The sequence below is a fragment of the Asparagus officinalis genome, chromosome 1 (assembly GCF_001876935.1).
Source record: "Asparagus officinalis chromosome 1, Aspof.V1, whole genome shotgun sequence".
Classification (NCBI taxonomy): Eukaryota; Viridiplantae; Streptophyta; class Magnoliopsida; order Asparagales; family Asparagaceae; genus Asparagus; species Asparagus officinalis.
In genome coordinates, this window is record NC_033794.1 from 128688103 (window position 1) to 128701699 (window position 13597).

Below are 13597 nucleotides of genomic sequence, written 5' to 3' on the forward strand. Positions count from 1 at the left end.
TATAACCCATGATTTTTTGTCATTGTTATCTGATTTGACCCATTGGTACATAATTTCGCGGAGACAAAAAATCACGATTTCGTGAGCTATAATCCACGATTTTTACCATTTCTAGTCGTTTTCACCTATTGGCAAATAATTTTGCGACTATCAAAGTTCACGATTTCATAAGCTAACCCATGATTTTTTAATCATTTTTGTCATTTCCACCCATTGGTAAATAATTTTACAAATGCCAAAATTTACAATTTCATGAGCTATAATCAAAGATTTTTAGTCTAGTACAAAATACACAATTTGGTGAGTAATAACCCACAATTTTTTGTCATTTTAGTCATTTCTAGCCGTTGCCAAATAATTTCGCATTGTCCAAAAATCACTGTTTTATAAGCTATAATCCATGTTATTTGGCCATTTTTAACCATTTCGACCCGTTATATAATTTCACAGGTTCTAAACTTCATTACTTCATTAGCTATGACCCACAATTTTTTTTTATCATTTTTAGTCATTTTGATCAACTGGCAAATAATTTTGTGGAGTCGAAAATTCACGATTTCATGAGTTATAATCTACAATTTTTTGTTGTTTTTAGCTATTTCGACCTATTGGAAAATAACTTCCTAGTGGTCAAATTTTACAAGTATTGGGCTAACCCATAATTTTGGCTATTTTCAGTCGTTTCGACCTGTTGATAAATAATTTCGCAAATGTCAAAATTAACAATTTTATGAGTAATAACTCACGACTTTTTTGCCATTTTTAGTCGTTTTGACCCATTAGATTCATGGAGGCCAAAAATCACGATTTCATGAGCTACATAACCTACAATTTTTTGTTATTTCTATTCCTAGTGATCGATTGATAAATAATTTGGCAAATGCTAAAATTCAAGATTTCATGAACTATAACTCTTACATTTTGGTTATCTTCAGTCGTTTTGACCTATTGACAAATAGTTTTATGGATTACAAAGAAGCTCAAAACTAAGGAAAACGATGATATCTCTCAAATCGATGGGAATTTGGCAAAACGGACGGTAGAAAACCAAACTTTAGTTAGTTTGGTTGGGCCCGTTTCATCAAGATAGGTGATTTTCATATATAATTCGTCTGTAACCCATGATTTTTTGTCATTGTTAACTGATTCGACCCATTGGTACATAATTCCGTGGAGACAAAAAATCACGATTTCGTGAGCTATAACCCACGATTTTTTACCATTTCTAGTCGTTTCGACCTATTGGCAAATAATTTTGCGACTATCATAGTTCACGATTTCATAAGCTAACCCATGATTTTTTATCATTTTCGTCATTTCCACCCATTGGTAAATAATTTTGCAATTGCCAAAATTTACGATTTCTCATGAGCTATAATCAATGATTTTTAGTCTAGTCCAAAATCCACAATTTGGTGAGCTATAACCCACAATTTTGCGCCATTTTAGTCATTTCGAGCCGTATCCAAATAATTTCGCATGGTGCAAAAATCACTGTTTTATAAGCTATAATCCACGATATTTGGCCATTTTTAGCCATTGCCACACATTATATAATTTCACAGTTGTTACACTTCGTTACTTTATTAGCTATGACCCACAATTTTTATCATTTTTAGTCATTTTGATCCACTGACAAATAATTTTGTGGAGTCCAAAATTCATGATTTCATGAGTTATAACCTACAATTTTTTGCTGTTTTTAGCCCGTTCGACCTATCGGAAAATAACTTCGCAGTGGTCAAATTTTACAAGTATATGGGCTAACCCACAATTTTGGCCATTTTTAGCCGTTCCGACCTGTTGATAAATAATTTCACGAATGTCAAAATTAACAATTTTATGAGCAATAACACACAATTTTTGGTCATTTTTAGTCGTTTTGACCCATTAGATTCATGAAGGCTAAAATTTTTGGATTCATGAGCTATATAACACACAATTTTTGGATTCATGAGCTATATAACCTACGATTTTTTTTGTTATTTCTATGCCTAGTGATCCATTGATAAATAATTTGGCAAATGCTAAAATTCAAGATTTCATGAACTATAACTCATACTTTTTGGTTATCTTCAGTCGTTTCGACCTATTGGCAAATAGTTTCATGGAGGCAAAAATTTACGATTTCATAAGTTATATAACCCATGATTTTTTGTCATTGTTATCTGATTCAACCCATTGGTACATAATTCCGCGAAGACAAAAAATCACGATTTCGTGAGCTATAACCCACGATTTTTTATCATTTCTAGTCATTTCGACCTATTGGCAAATAATTTTGCGACTATCAAAGTTCACGATTTCATAAGCTAATCCATGATTTTTTTATCATTTTTGTCATTTCCACCTATTGGTAAATAATTTTGTAAATGCCAAAATTTACGATTTCATGAGCTATAATCAAAGATTTTTAGTCTAGTCCAAAATCCACAATTTGGTGAGCTATAACCCACAATTTTTTGTCATTTTGGTCATTTCGAGCAGTTGCCAAATAATTTCGCATTGTCCAAAAATCACTGTTTTATAAGCTATAATCCACGTTATTTGGCCATTTTTAACCATTTCGACCCGTTATATAATTTCACAGTTGCTAAACTTCATTACTTCATTAGCTATGACCCACAATTTTTTTTATCATTTTTAGTCATTTTGATCCACTGGCAAATAATTTTGTGGAGTCCAAAATTCAAGATTTCATGAGTTATAATCTACAATTTTTTGTTGTTTTTAGCTATTTCGACCTATTGGAAAATAACTTCCTAGTGGTCAAATTTTACAAGTATTGGGCTAACCCACAATTTTGGCTATTTTCAGTCGTTCCGACCTATTGATAAATAATTTCGCGAATGTTAAAATTAACAATTTTATGAGCAATAACTCACGATTTTTTTGCCATTTTTAGTTGTTTTGACCCATTAGATTCATCGATGCCAAAAATCACGATTTCATGAGCTATAACCTACGATTTTTTGTTATTTCTATTCATAGTGATCCATTGATAAATAATTTGGCAAACGCTAAAATTCAAGATTTCATGAACTATAACTCATACTTTTTGTTTATCTTCAGTCGTTTTGACCTATTGACAAATAGTTTTATGGAGGTAAAAATTTACGATTTCATAAGTTATATAACCCATGATTTTTTGTCATTGTTATTTCATTCGACGCATTAGCACATAATTCCGCGAAGACCAAAAATCACGATTTCGTGACCTATAACCCACGATTTTTTATCATTTCTAGTCGCTTCGACCTATTGGCAAATAATTTTGCGACGATCAAAGTTCACGATTTCAAAAGATAACCCACGATTTTTTATCATTTTTGTCATTTCCACCCATTGGTAAATAATTTTGCAAATGCCAAAATTTGCGATTTTATGAGCTATAATCAATGATTTTAGTCTAGTCCAAAATCCACAATTTGGTGAGCTATAACCCACAATTTTGTGTCATTTTAGTCATTTCGACCCGTTGCCAAATAATTTCATATTGTCCAAAAATCACTGTTTTATAAGCTATAATCCATGATATTTGGCCATTTTTCGCCATTTCGACCCGTTATATAATTTCACAGTTGCTAAACTTCATTACTTCATTAGCTATGACCAACAATTTTTTATTATTTTTAGTCATTTTGATCCACTAGCAAATAATTTTGTGGACTTCAAAATTCACGATTTCATGAGTTATAACCTACAATTTTTGCTGTTTTTAGCGATTTCGACCTATTGGAAAATAACTTCGCAGTGGTCAAATTTTACAAGTATATGGGCTAACCCACAATTTTGGCCATTTTCAGTCGTTTCGACCTGTTGATAAATAATTTCGTGAATGTCAAAATTAACAATTTTATAAGCAATAACTCACGATTTTTTTGCCATTTTTAGTCGTTTTGACCCATTAGATTCATGAAGGCCAAAAATCACGATTTCATGACCTATATATATAACCTACGATTTTTTGTTATTTCTATTCCTAGTGATCCATTGATAAATAATTTGGCAAATGCTAAAATTCAAGATTTCATGAACTATAACTCATACTTTTTTGTTATCTTCAGTCGTTTCAGCCTATTGGCAAATAGTTTCATGGAGGCAAAAATTTACGATTTCATAAGTTATATAACCCATTGTAGACGGTAAAAATTATCTTAGCAGATAAACACGAAATCCGCCTGCATGTTCAAGCCGCCCGCGCAGCTTCGAAATTGGGCTCACCCAAGGGCTGAGCTCGCTTGCACGAGCCAAGGCCACGTGAGCACCAAATTCGCCTACATCGGGTGATCGCAAATCCGCCTGCTGACTTGACTCGCCTGCACGAGCAAAGAGTCGAACTCACCTATAGAAGCAAAGCTCGCCAAACTCACCAGAGTACTTGGCAGCCGCTATACCACGTATAGGGATGGGCCTTCACACTCCCCACGACGTGAAGGGAAGGAGCACAGTACTCCGAGCCCATCAAATAACCACTCACAGTACGAGTGATTGGTCAAATCCATGCAGTCGCCAAGTCCGCCTGCATGAAGCTCGCCTCGCCTGCACGAGTCAAGAGCTGAATTCGCCTACAAACGGCAAGCTCGCCAAACTCACCAGAGTACTTAGCAGCCGCTATACCACGTACAGCAATGTGCCTTCCCACTACCCACGACGTGAAGGGAAGGAGCATGATGCTCCGAGCCCCTCAAATGGCCGCTCATGGTACAAGTGAGCAGCATGGTATCTCCCAACAGTACATGGTCATATCCCATGATTCAAGGAGCGGCCACGCCGTCCCTCCTCTATTTAACAACTTCTTCCGACCACGGAGAAAGGGGTCAGCAAGTTCAGAAGTTCGACTAACTCACAGTTAATTGATCAGTTAGCTGAACCACAACTCTCAACTCTCGAGGGAGTTGACGACAAGCACTTTGCATGACCTTTGCACTATAACATTCTCTCCTAGCTTCGGGCCCTGATCGCCATCGAACTCGGAAACTCGAACTCGACTAACACGAGCTTCTACTGTGTACTGAAGCTCACCAGTAACCTCGGTCGAATCGTCCAAGAGAAGCAGACTCGGTGCGAGAACCAAGCGAGGCGTCCTATAGCTACCAAAGTCCCCACGTTAAACAAGGAAGGTCTTCCCTCCGCTTCTGTTATAATTTCGATTCATTAGTTTGTAATAAGCTATTCTTATCAATAAAAACAAAATCCCTGTTCCGGGAGATCAAAATTTACACCTACACCCATGATTTTTTGTCATTGTTATTTGATTCGGCCCATTACCACATAATTCCGCGGAGACAAAAAATCACGATTTCATGAGCTATAACCCATGATTTTTTACCATTTCTAATCGCTTCAACCTATTGGCAAATAATTTTGCGACGATCAAAGTTCGCGTTTCATAAGCTAACCCACGATTTTTTATCATTTTTGTCATTTCCACCCATTGGTAAATAATTTTACAAATTTATCATTTTTGTCATTTCCACCCATTGGTAAATAATTTTACAAATGCCAAAATTTACGATTTCATGAGCTATAATCAATGATTTTTAAATAATTTTACAAATGCCAAAATTTACGATTTCATGAGCTATAATCAATGATTTTTAGTCTAGTCCAAAACGTACAATTTGGTGAGCTATAACCCGCAATTTTGTGCCATTTTAGTCATTTCGACCCGTTGCCAAATAATTTTGCATTGTCCAAAAATCATTGTTTTATAAGCTATAATCCACGATATTTGGCCATTTTTAGCCATTTCGACCCGTTATATAATTTCACAGTTGCTAAACGTCATTACTTCATTAGCTATGACCCACAATTTTTTTATCATTTTTTAGTCATTTCGATCCACTAGCAAATAATTTTGTAGAGTCCAAAACTCACAATTTCATGAGTTATAACCTACAATTTTTTGCTGTTTTTAGCCATTTCGACCTATTGGAAAATAACTTACTAGTGGTCAAATTTTACAAGTATATGGGCTAACCCACAATTTTGGCCATTTTCAGTCGTTTCGACTTGTTGATAAATAATTTCGCGAATGTCAAAATTAACAATTTTATGAGCAATAACTCACGATTTTTTTACCAATTTTAGTCGTTTTGACCCATTAGATTCATGGAGGCCAAAAATCACGATTTCATGAGCTAAATAACCTACGATTTTTTCGTTTTGACCCATTAGATTCATGGAGGCCAAAAATCACGATTTCATGAGCTAAATAACCTACGATTTTTTGTCATTTCTATTCCTAGTGATCCATTGCCAAAAATCACGATTTCATGAGCTAAATAACCTACGATTTTTTGTCATTTCTATTCCTAGTGATCCATTGATAAATAATTTGGCAAATGCTAAAATTCAAGATTTCATGAACTATTACTCCTACTTTTTGGTTATCTTCAGTCGTTTCGACCAATTGGCAAATAGTTTTATGGAGGCAAAAATTTACGATTTCATAAGTTATATACCCATGATTTTTTGTCATTGTTATTTGATTCGACCCATTAGCACATAATTCAGCGGAGACCAAAAATCACGATTTTGTGAGCTATAATCCATAATTTTTTACCATTTCTAGTCGTTTTGACCTATTGGCAAATAATTTTGCGACGATCAAAGTTCGCGATTTCATAAGCTAACCCACGATTTTTTATCATTTCCACCAATTGGTAAATAATTTTACAAATGCCAAAATTTACGATTTTATGAGTTATAATCAATGATTTTTAGTCTAGTCCAAAATCCACAATTTGGTGAGCTAACCCACAATTTTGTGCCATTTTAGTCATTTCGACCCGTTGCCAAATAATCTGGCATTGTCCAAAAATCACTGTTTTATAAGCTATAATCCACGATATTTGGTCATTTTTAGCCATTTCGACCCGTTATATAATTTCACAGTTGCTAAACTTCATTACATCATTAGCTATGACCAACAATTTTTTATCATTTTTAGTCATTTTGACCCACTGGCAAATAATTTTGTGGAGTCCAAAATTCACGATTTCATGAGTTATAACCTACAACTTTTTGCTATTTTTAGCCATTTCGACCTATTGGAAAATAACTTCGCAGTGGTCAAATTTTACAAGTATATGGGCTAACCCACAATTTTGGCCATTTTCAGTCGTTTCGACCTGTTGATAAATAATTTCGCGAATGTCAAAATTATCAATTTTATGAGCAATAACTCGCGATTTCTTTACCATTTTAGTTGTTTTGACCCATTAGATTCATGGAGGCCAAAAATCACGATTTCATGAGCTAAATAACCTACGATTTTTTTGTTTTGACCCATTAGATTCATGGAGGCCAAAAATCACGATTTCATGAGCTAAATAACCTACGATTTTTTGTCATTTCTATTCCTAGTGATCCATTGCCAAAAATCACGATTTCATGAGCTAAATAACCTACGATTTTTTGTCATTTCTATTCCTAGTGATCCATTTATAAATAATTTGGCAAATGCTAAAATTCAAGATTTCATGAACTATTACTCATACTTTTTGGTTATCTTCAGTCGTTTCGACCTATTGGCAAATAGTTTTATTGAGGCAAAAATTTACGATTTCATAAGTTATATAACCCATGATTTTTTGTCATTGTTATTTGATTCGACCCATTAGCACATAATTCAGCGGAGACCAAAAATCACGATTTCGTGAGCTATAACCCACGATTTTTTACCATTTCTAGTCGCTTCGACCTATTGGCAAATAATTTTGCGACGATCAAAGTTCGCGATTTCATAAGCTAACCCACGATTTTTTATCATTTTTGTCATTTCCACCCATTGGTAAATAATTTTACAAATGCCAAAATTTACGATTTCATGAGCTATAATCAATGATTTTTAGTCTAGTCCAAAATCCACAATTTGGTGAGCTATAACCCACAATTTTGTGCCATTTTAGTCATTTCGACCCGTTGCCAAATAATCTGGCATTGTCCAAAAATCACTGTTTTATAAGCTATAATCCAAAAATATTTGGTCATTTTTAGCCATTTCGACCCGCTATATAATTTCACAGTTGATAAACTTTATTACTTCATTAGTTATGACCCATAATTTTTTATCATTTTTAGTCATTTTGATCCACTGGTAAATAATTTTGTGGATTCCAAAATTCATGATTTCATGAGTTACAACCTATAATTTTTTACAATTTTTAACCATTTCGACCTATTGAAAAATAACTTACTAGTGGTCAAATTTTACAAGTATTAGGCTAACCCACAATTTTGGCCATTTTCAGTGGTTTCGAGTCTTTCGACCTGTTGATAAATAATTTTGCGAATGTCAAAATTATCAATTTTATGAGCAATAACTCATAATTGTTTTGTCATTTTTAGTCGTTTTGACCCATTAGATTCATGGAGGCCAAAAATCACGATTTCATGAGCTATAACCTACGATTTTTTGCTATTTCTATTCCTAGTGATCCATTGATAAATAATTTGGCAAAGGCTAAAATTCAAGATTTCAGGAACTATAACTCATACTTTATGGTTATCTTCAGTCGTTTCAACCTATTGGCAAATAGTTTTATGAAGGCAAAAATTTACGATTTCATAAGTTATATAACCCATGATTTTTTTGTCATTGTTATTTCATTCGACCCATTAGCACATAATTCCGTGAAGACCAAAAATCACGATTTCGTGAGCTATAACCCACGATTTTTTACCATTTCTAGTCGCTTCGACCTATTGGCAAATAATTTTACGATGATCAAAGTTCACGATTTCAAAAGATAACCCACGATTTTTTATCATTTTTTTCATTTCCACCCATTGGTAAATAATTTTGCAAATGCCAAAATTTACGATTTCATGAGCTATAATCAATGATTTTTAGTCTAGTCCAAAATCCACAATTTTGTGCCATTTTAGTCATTTCGACCCGTTGCCAAATAATTTCGCATTGTGCAAAAATCACTGTTTTATAAGCTACAATCCACGATATTTGGCCATTTTTAGCCATTTCGACACGTTATATAATTTCACAGTTGCTAAACTTCATTACTTTATTAGCTATGACCCACAATTTTTATTATTTTTAGTCATTTTGATCCACTGGCAAATAATTGTGGAGTCCAAAATTCACGATTTCATGTGTTATAACCTACAATTTTTTGCTGTTTTTAGCCATTTCGACCTATTGGAAAATAACTTCGCAGTGGTCAAATTTTACAAGTATATGGGCTAACCCACAATTTTGGCCATTTTTAGTCGTTTCGACTTGTTGATAAATAATTTCGCGAATGCCAAAATTAACAATTTTATAAGCAATAACTCACGATTTTTTATCATTTTTAGTCGTTTTGACCCATTGGATTCATGAAGGCCAAAATTCACGATTTCATGAGTTATATAACCTACGATTTTTTTTTGTTATTTCTATGCCTAGTGATCCATTGATAAATAATTTGGTAAAGGCTAAAATTCAAGATTTTATGAACTATAACTCATACTTTTTGGTTATCTTCAATCGTTTCGATCTATTGGCAAATAGTTTTATGGAGGAAAAAATTTACGATTTCATAAGTTATATAACCCATGAGTTTTTGTCATTGTTAACTGATTCGACCCATTGGTGCATAATTCCGCGGAGACAAAAAATCACGATTTCGTGAGCTATAACCCACGATGTTTTACCATTTATAGTCGTTTCGACCTATTGGTAAATAATTTTGCGACTATCAAAGTTCACGATTTCATAAGCTAACCCATGATTTTTTTATCATTTTTGTCATTTCCACCCATTGGTAAATAATTTTGCAAATGCCAAAATTTACGATTTCATGAGCTATAATCAAAGATTTTTAGTCTAGTCAAAAATCCACAATTTGGTGAGCTATAACCCACAATTTTGTGCCATTTTAGTCATTTCGACCCGTTGCCAAATAATTTCGCATTGTGCAAAAATCACTGTTCTATAAGCTACAATCCACGATATTTGGCCATTTTTAGCCATTTCGACACGTTATATAATTTCACAGTTGCTAAACTTCATTACTTTAGTAGCTATGACCCACAATTTTTATTATTTTTAGTCATTTTGATCCACTGGCAAATAATTTTGTGGAGTCCAAAATTCACGATTTCATGTGTTATAACTTACAATTTTTTTGCTGTTTTTAGCTATTTCGACCTATTGGAAAATAACTTCACAGTGGTCAAATTTTACAAGTATATGGGCTAACCCACAATTTTGGCCATTTTTAGTCGTTTCGACTTGTTGATAAATAATTTCGCGAATGCCAAAATTAACAATTTTATGAGCAATAACTCACGATTTTTGGTCATTTTTAGTCGTTTTGACCCATTGGATTCATGAAGGCCAAAATTCACGATTTCATGAACTATATAACCTACGATTTTTTTTGTTATTTCTATGCCTAGTGATCCATTGATAAATAATTTGGTAAAGGCTAAAATTCAAGATTTTATGAACAATAACTCATACTTTTTGGTTATCTTCAATCGTTTCGACCTATTGGCAAATAGTTTTATGGAGGCAAAAATTTACGATTTCATAAGTTATATAACCCATGATTTTTTGTCATTGTTAACTGATTCGACCCATTGGTGCATAATTCCGCGGAGACAAAAAATCACGATTTCGTGAGCTATAACCCACGATGTTTTACGATTTATAGTCGTTTCGACCTATTGGTAAATAATTTTGCGACTATCAAAGTTCACGATTTCATAAGCTAACCCATGATTTTTTTTATCATTTTTGTCATTTCCACCCATTGGTAAATAATTTTGCAAATGCCAAAATTTACGATTTCATGAGCTATAATCAAAGATTTTTAGTCTAGTCCAAAATCCACAATTTGGTGAGCTATAACCCACAATTTTTGTCATTTTAGTCATTTCGAGCCACTGCCAAATAATTTCGCATTGTCCAAAAATCACTGTTTTATAAGCTATAATCCACGTTATTTGGCCATTTTTAGCCATTTCGACATGTTATATAATTTCACATTTGCTAAACTTCATTACTTCATTAGCTATGACCCACAATTTTTTTATTTATCATTTTTAGTCATTTTGATCCACTGGCAAATAATTTTGTGGAGTCCAAAATTCACGATTTTATGAGTTATAATCTACAATTTTTTGTTGTTTTTAGCTATTTCGACCTATTAGAAAATAACTTCCTAGTGGTCAAATTTTACAAGTATTGGGCTAACCCACAATTTTGGCTATTTTCAGTCGTTTTGACCTGCTGACAAATAATTTCGCGAATGTCAATATTAACAATTTTATGAGTAATAACTCACGATTTTTTTGCCATTTTTAGTCGTTTTGACCCATTAGATTCATGGAGGCCAAAAATCACGATTTCATGAGCTACATAACCTACGATTTTTTGTTATTTATATTCCTAGTGATCCATTGATAAATAATTTGGCAAAGGCTAAAATTCAAGATTTCATGAACTATAACTCATACTTTTTGGTTATCTTCAGTCGTTTCGACCTATTGGCAAATAGATTTATGGAGGCAAAAATTTATGATTTCATAAGTTATATAACCCATGATTTTTTGTCATTGTTATTTGATTCGACCCATTGGCACATAATTCCGCGGAGACCAAAAATCACAATTTCGTGAGCTATAACCCACGATTTTTTACCATTTCTAGTCGCTTCGACCTATTGGCAAATAATTTTACGACGATCAAAGTTCACGATTTCATAAGCTAACCCACGATTTCTGATCATTTTTGTCATTTCCACCCATTGGTAAATAATTTTGCAAATACCAAAATTTACGATTTCATGAGCTATAATCAATGATTTTTAGCTATTTTTAACCATTTCGACCCATAATAGTAAATAATTTCATGGAGGTCAAAATTCAAGATTTTATAATCTATAACCTACGATTTTTTGCCATTTTTAATCATATCAATCTATTGTCAAATAATTTTGCGGATGTCCAAATTATAACCCACGATTATTGGACATTTTTAGTCGTTTACGACATCCAAATTATCATGGTAGATACATTAAAAATTAAGAGAGAAAATTTATAAGGGACACAGGAAAATTCTGAATTTCAAAATTCTAGCCATTCGCTATAAAAACCTACACATCATAACTTTCATAATTCTACATAAACCTCATAAATGACCAGCAATATAGTCACAGACCAATCTACCATTGTTCACAAAGTCATTTAAACAAAAAGATAACACAACATACCTAATGTCACAAGTTACACATTGTTAGCAGATATATTTCATATATCCGGTTTCCTGTATCGTATATGGGACATAGCATATTGGTGTACATAGTCTGATCTCACCTATTTCCACAAGTCAAAACCAAATGCATAGTCAATTATACCAATTCTACTCAGTGTAACATTAATTAAGGGGTAGGTGTTCTTTTATTATAATATTTATACACTTATAAATCACCCATTTCTCCAACAAAACAACCATATTGTATAATATGGCAGATCATAATATCAACATAGGTTTCACTGTTCCAAATGATTTAATACCAAAGTCATCAACTCATAGAATCAAGTGAACCCAAATCATCATCAAAATGTAACAAATCAAGTATCACATAGTTCTCCTAATCCTAATAATTAGCAAAGTATATTCTACAATTTTTCATATCTTAAAGAAAAGAAAAGGGACACTTATGTAAGAGTATTAGCTTCTTAATTTTGCATATCTTAATAAATTGTGGTCTATCTAGTAAATTAACTTCTACAATTTTTGCATATCTTAAGGGCTTGTTTGGATTTGGAGGGGGTGAAGGGAAGTTAGGGGAACCTAGTGGAAGTTAAGGGCCTGTTTGGATTCGTAGGGGTGAAGGGAAGTTAAGGGAAACTGAGTGAAGGGAAGGAAAGGGAATGGAAGGGAAGGGAATTCCCTTCCCCTTGGTTACACCCCAATTTGGGGGGTAACAATTTTTATACTATTAGGGGGTGAACCAAGGTGAATGGAGATGAATTAACTTCACCTCCTAAGTGTTCCCAAACAAGGTGAATGGAGGTGAATGGTTCCCCTAACTTCCCTTCACCCTCATTCCCCTCAATCCAAACAAGCCCTAAGTTAAGGGAAGGGAAGGGAATTTCTAAAACTTGTTTGGGAAACTAGTAAGGTGAATCAAGTGGAAGTTATTTTACCCCGTTTAGAAAGTGTAATAACAAGAAGGGAATGGAAGGGAATGTATATAAATTGCCATAAATATAATCACAAAGAAAAGAGTTACAACCACCAATACTTACTAATTATTCAACAAGAGCACGACCATCAACTATAGCACGACTAAAGGTCATTATGTAACATCGCAATTTATTAAACATATGATTAAGAGTATTAGCTTAAAAACTTAAATCTTTAGGTTCCCAAACCATCAGATCCACGCAAATCCAGATCATAATCAAAGATTTCACAATCAAGCTTAAAATTTTTCTTACGAAACGAGGCGGCCGACGACGGGATACTTGGCTTGGAATTTCTTCACCCAGTCCTCGAGAACTCCGATCTCCTTCTCGGAGAGATCGGAGATCTCGCCACTGACGTCTTCGTCGTTCTTGCTCATCTTGGCGAGGGCGC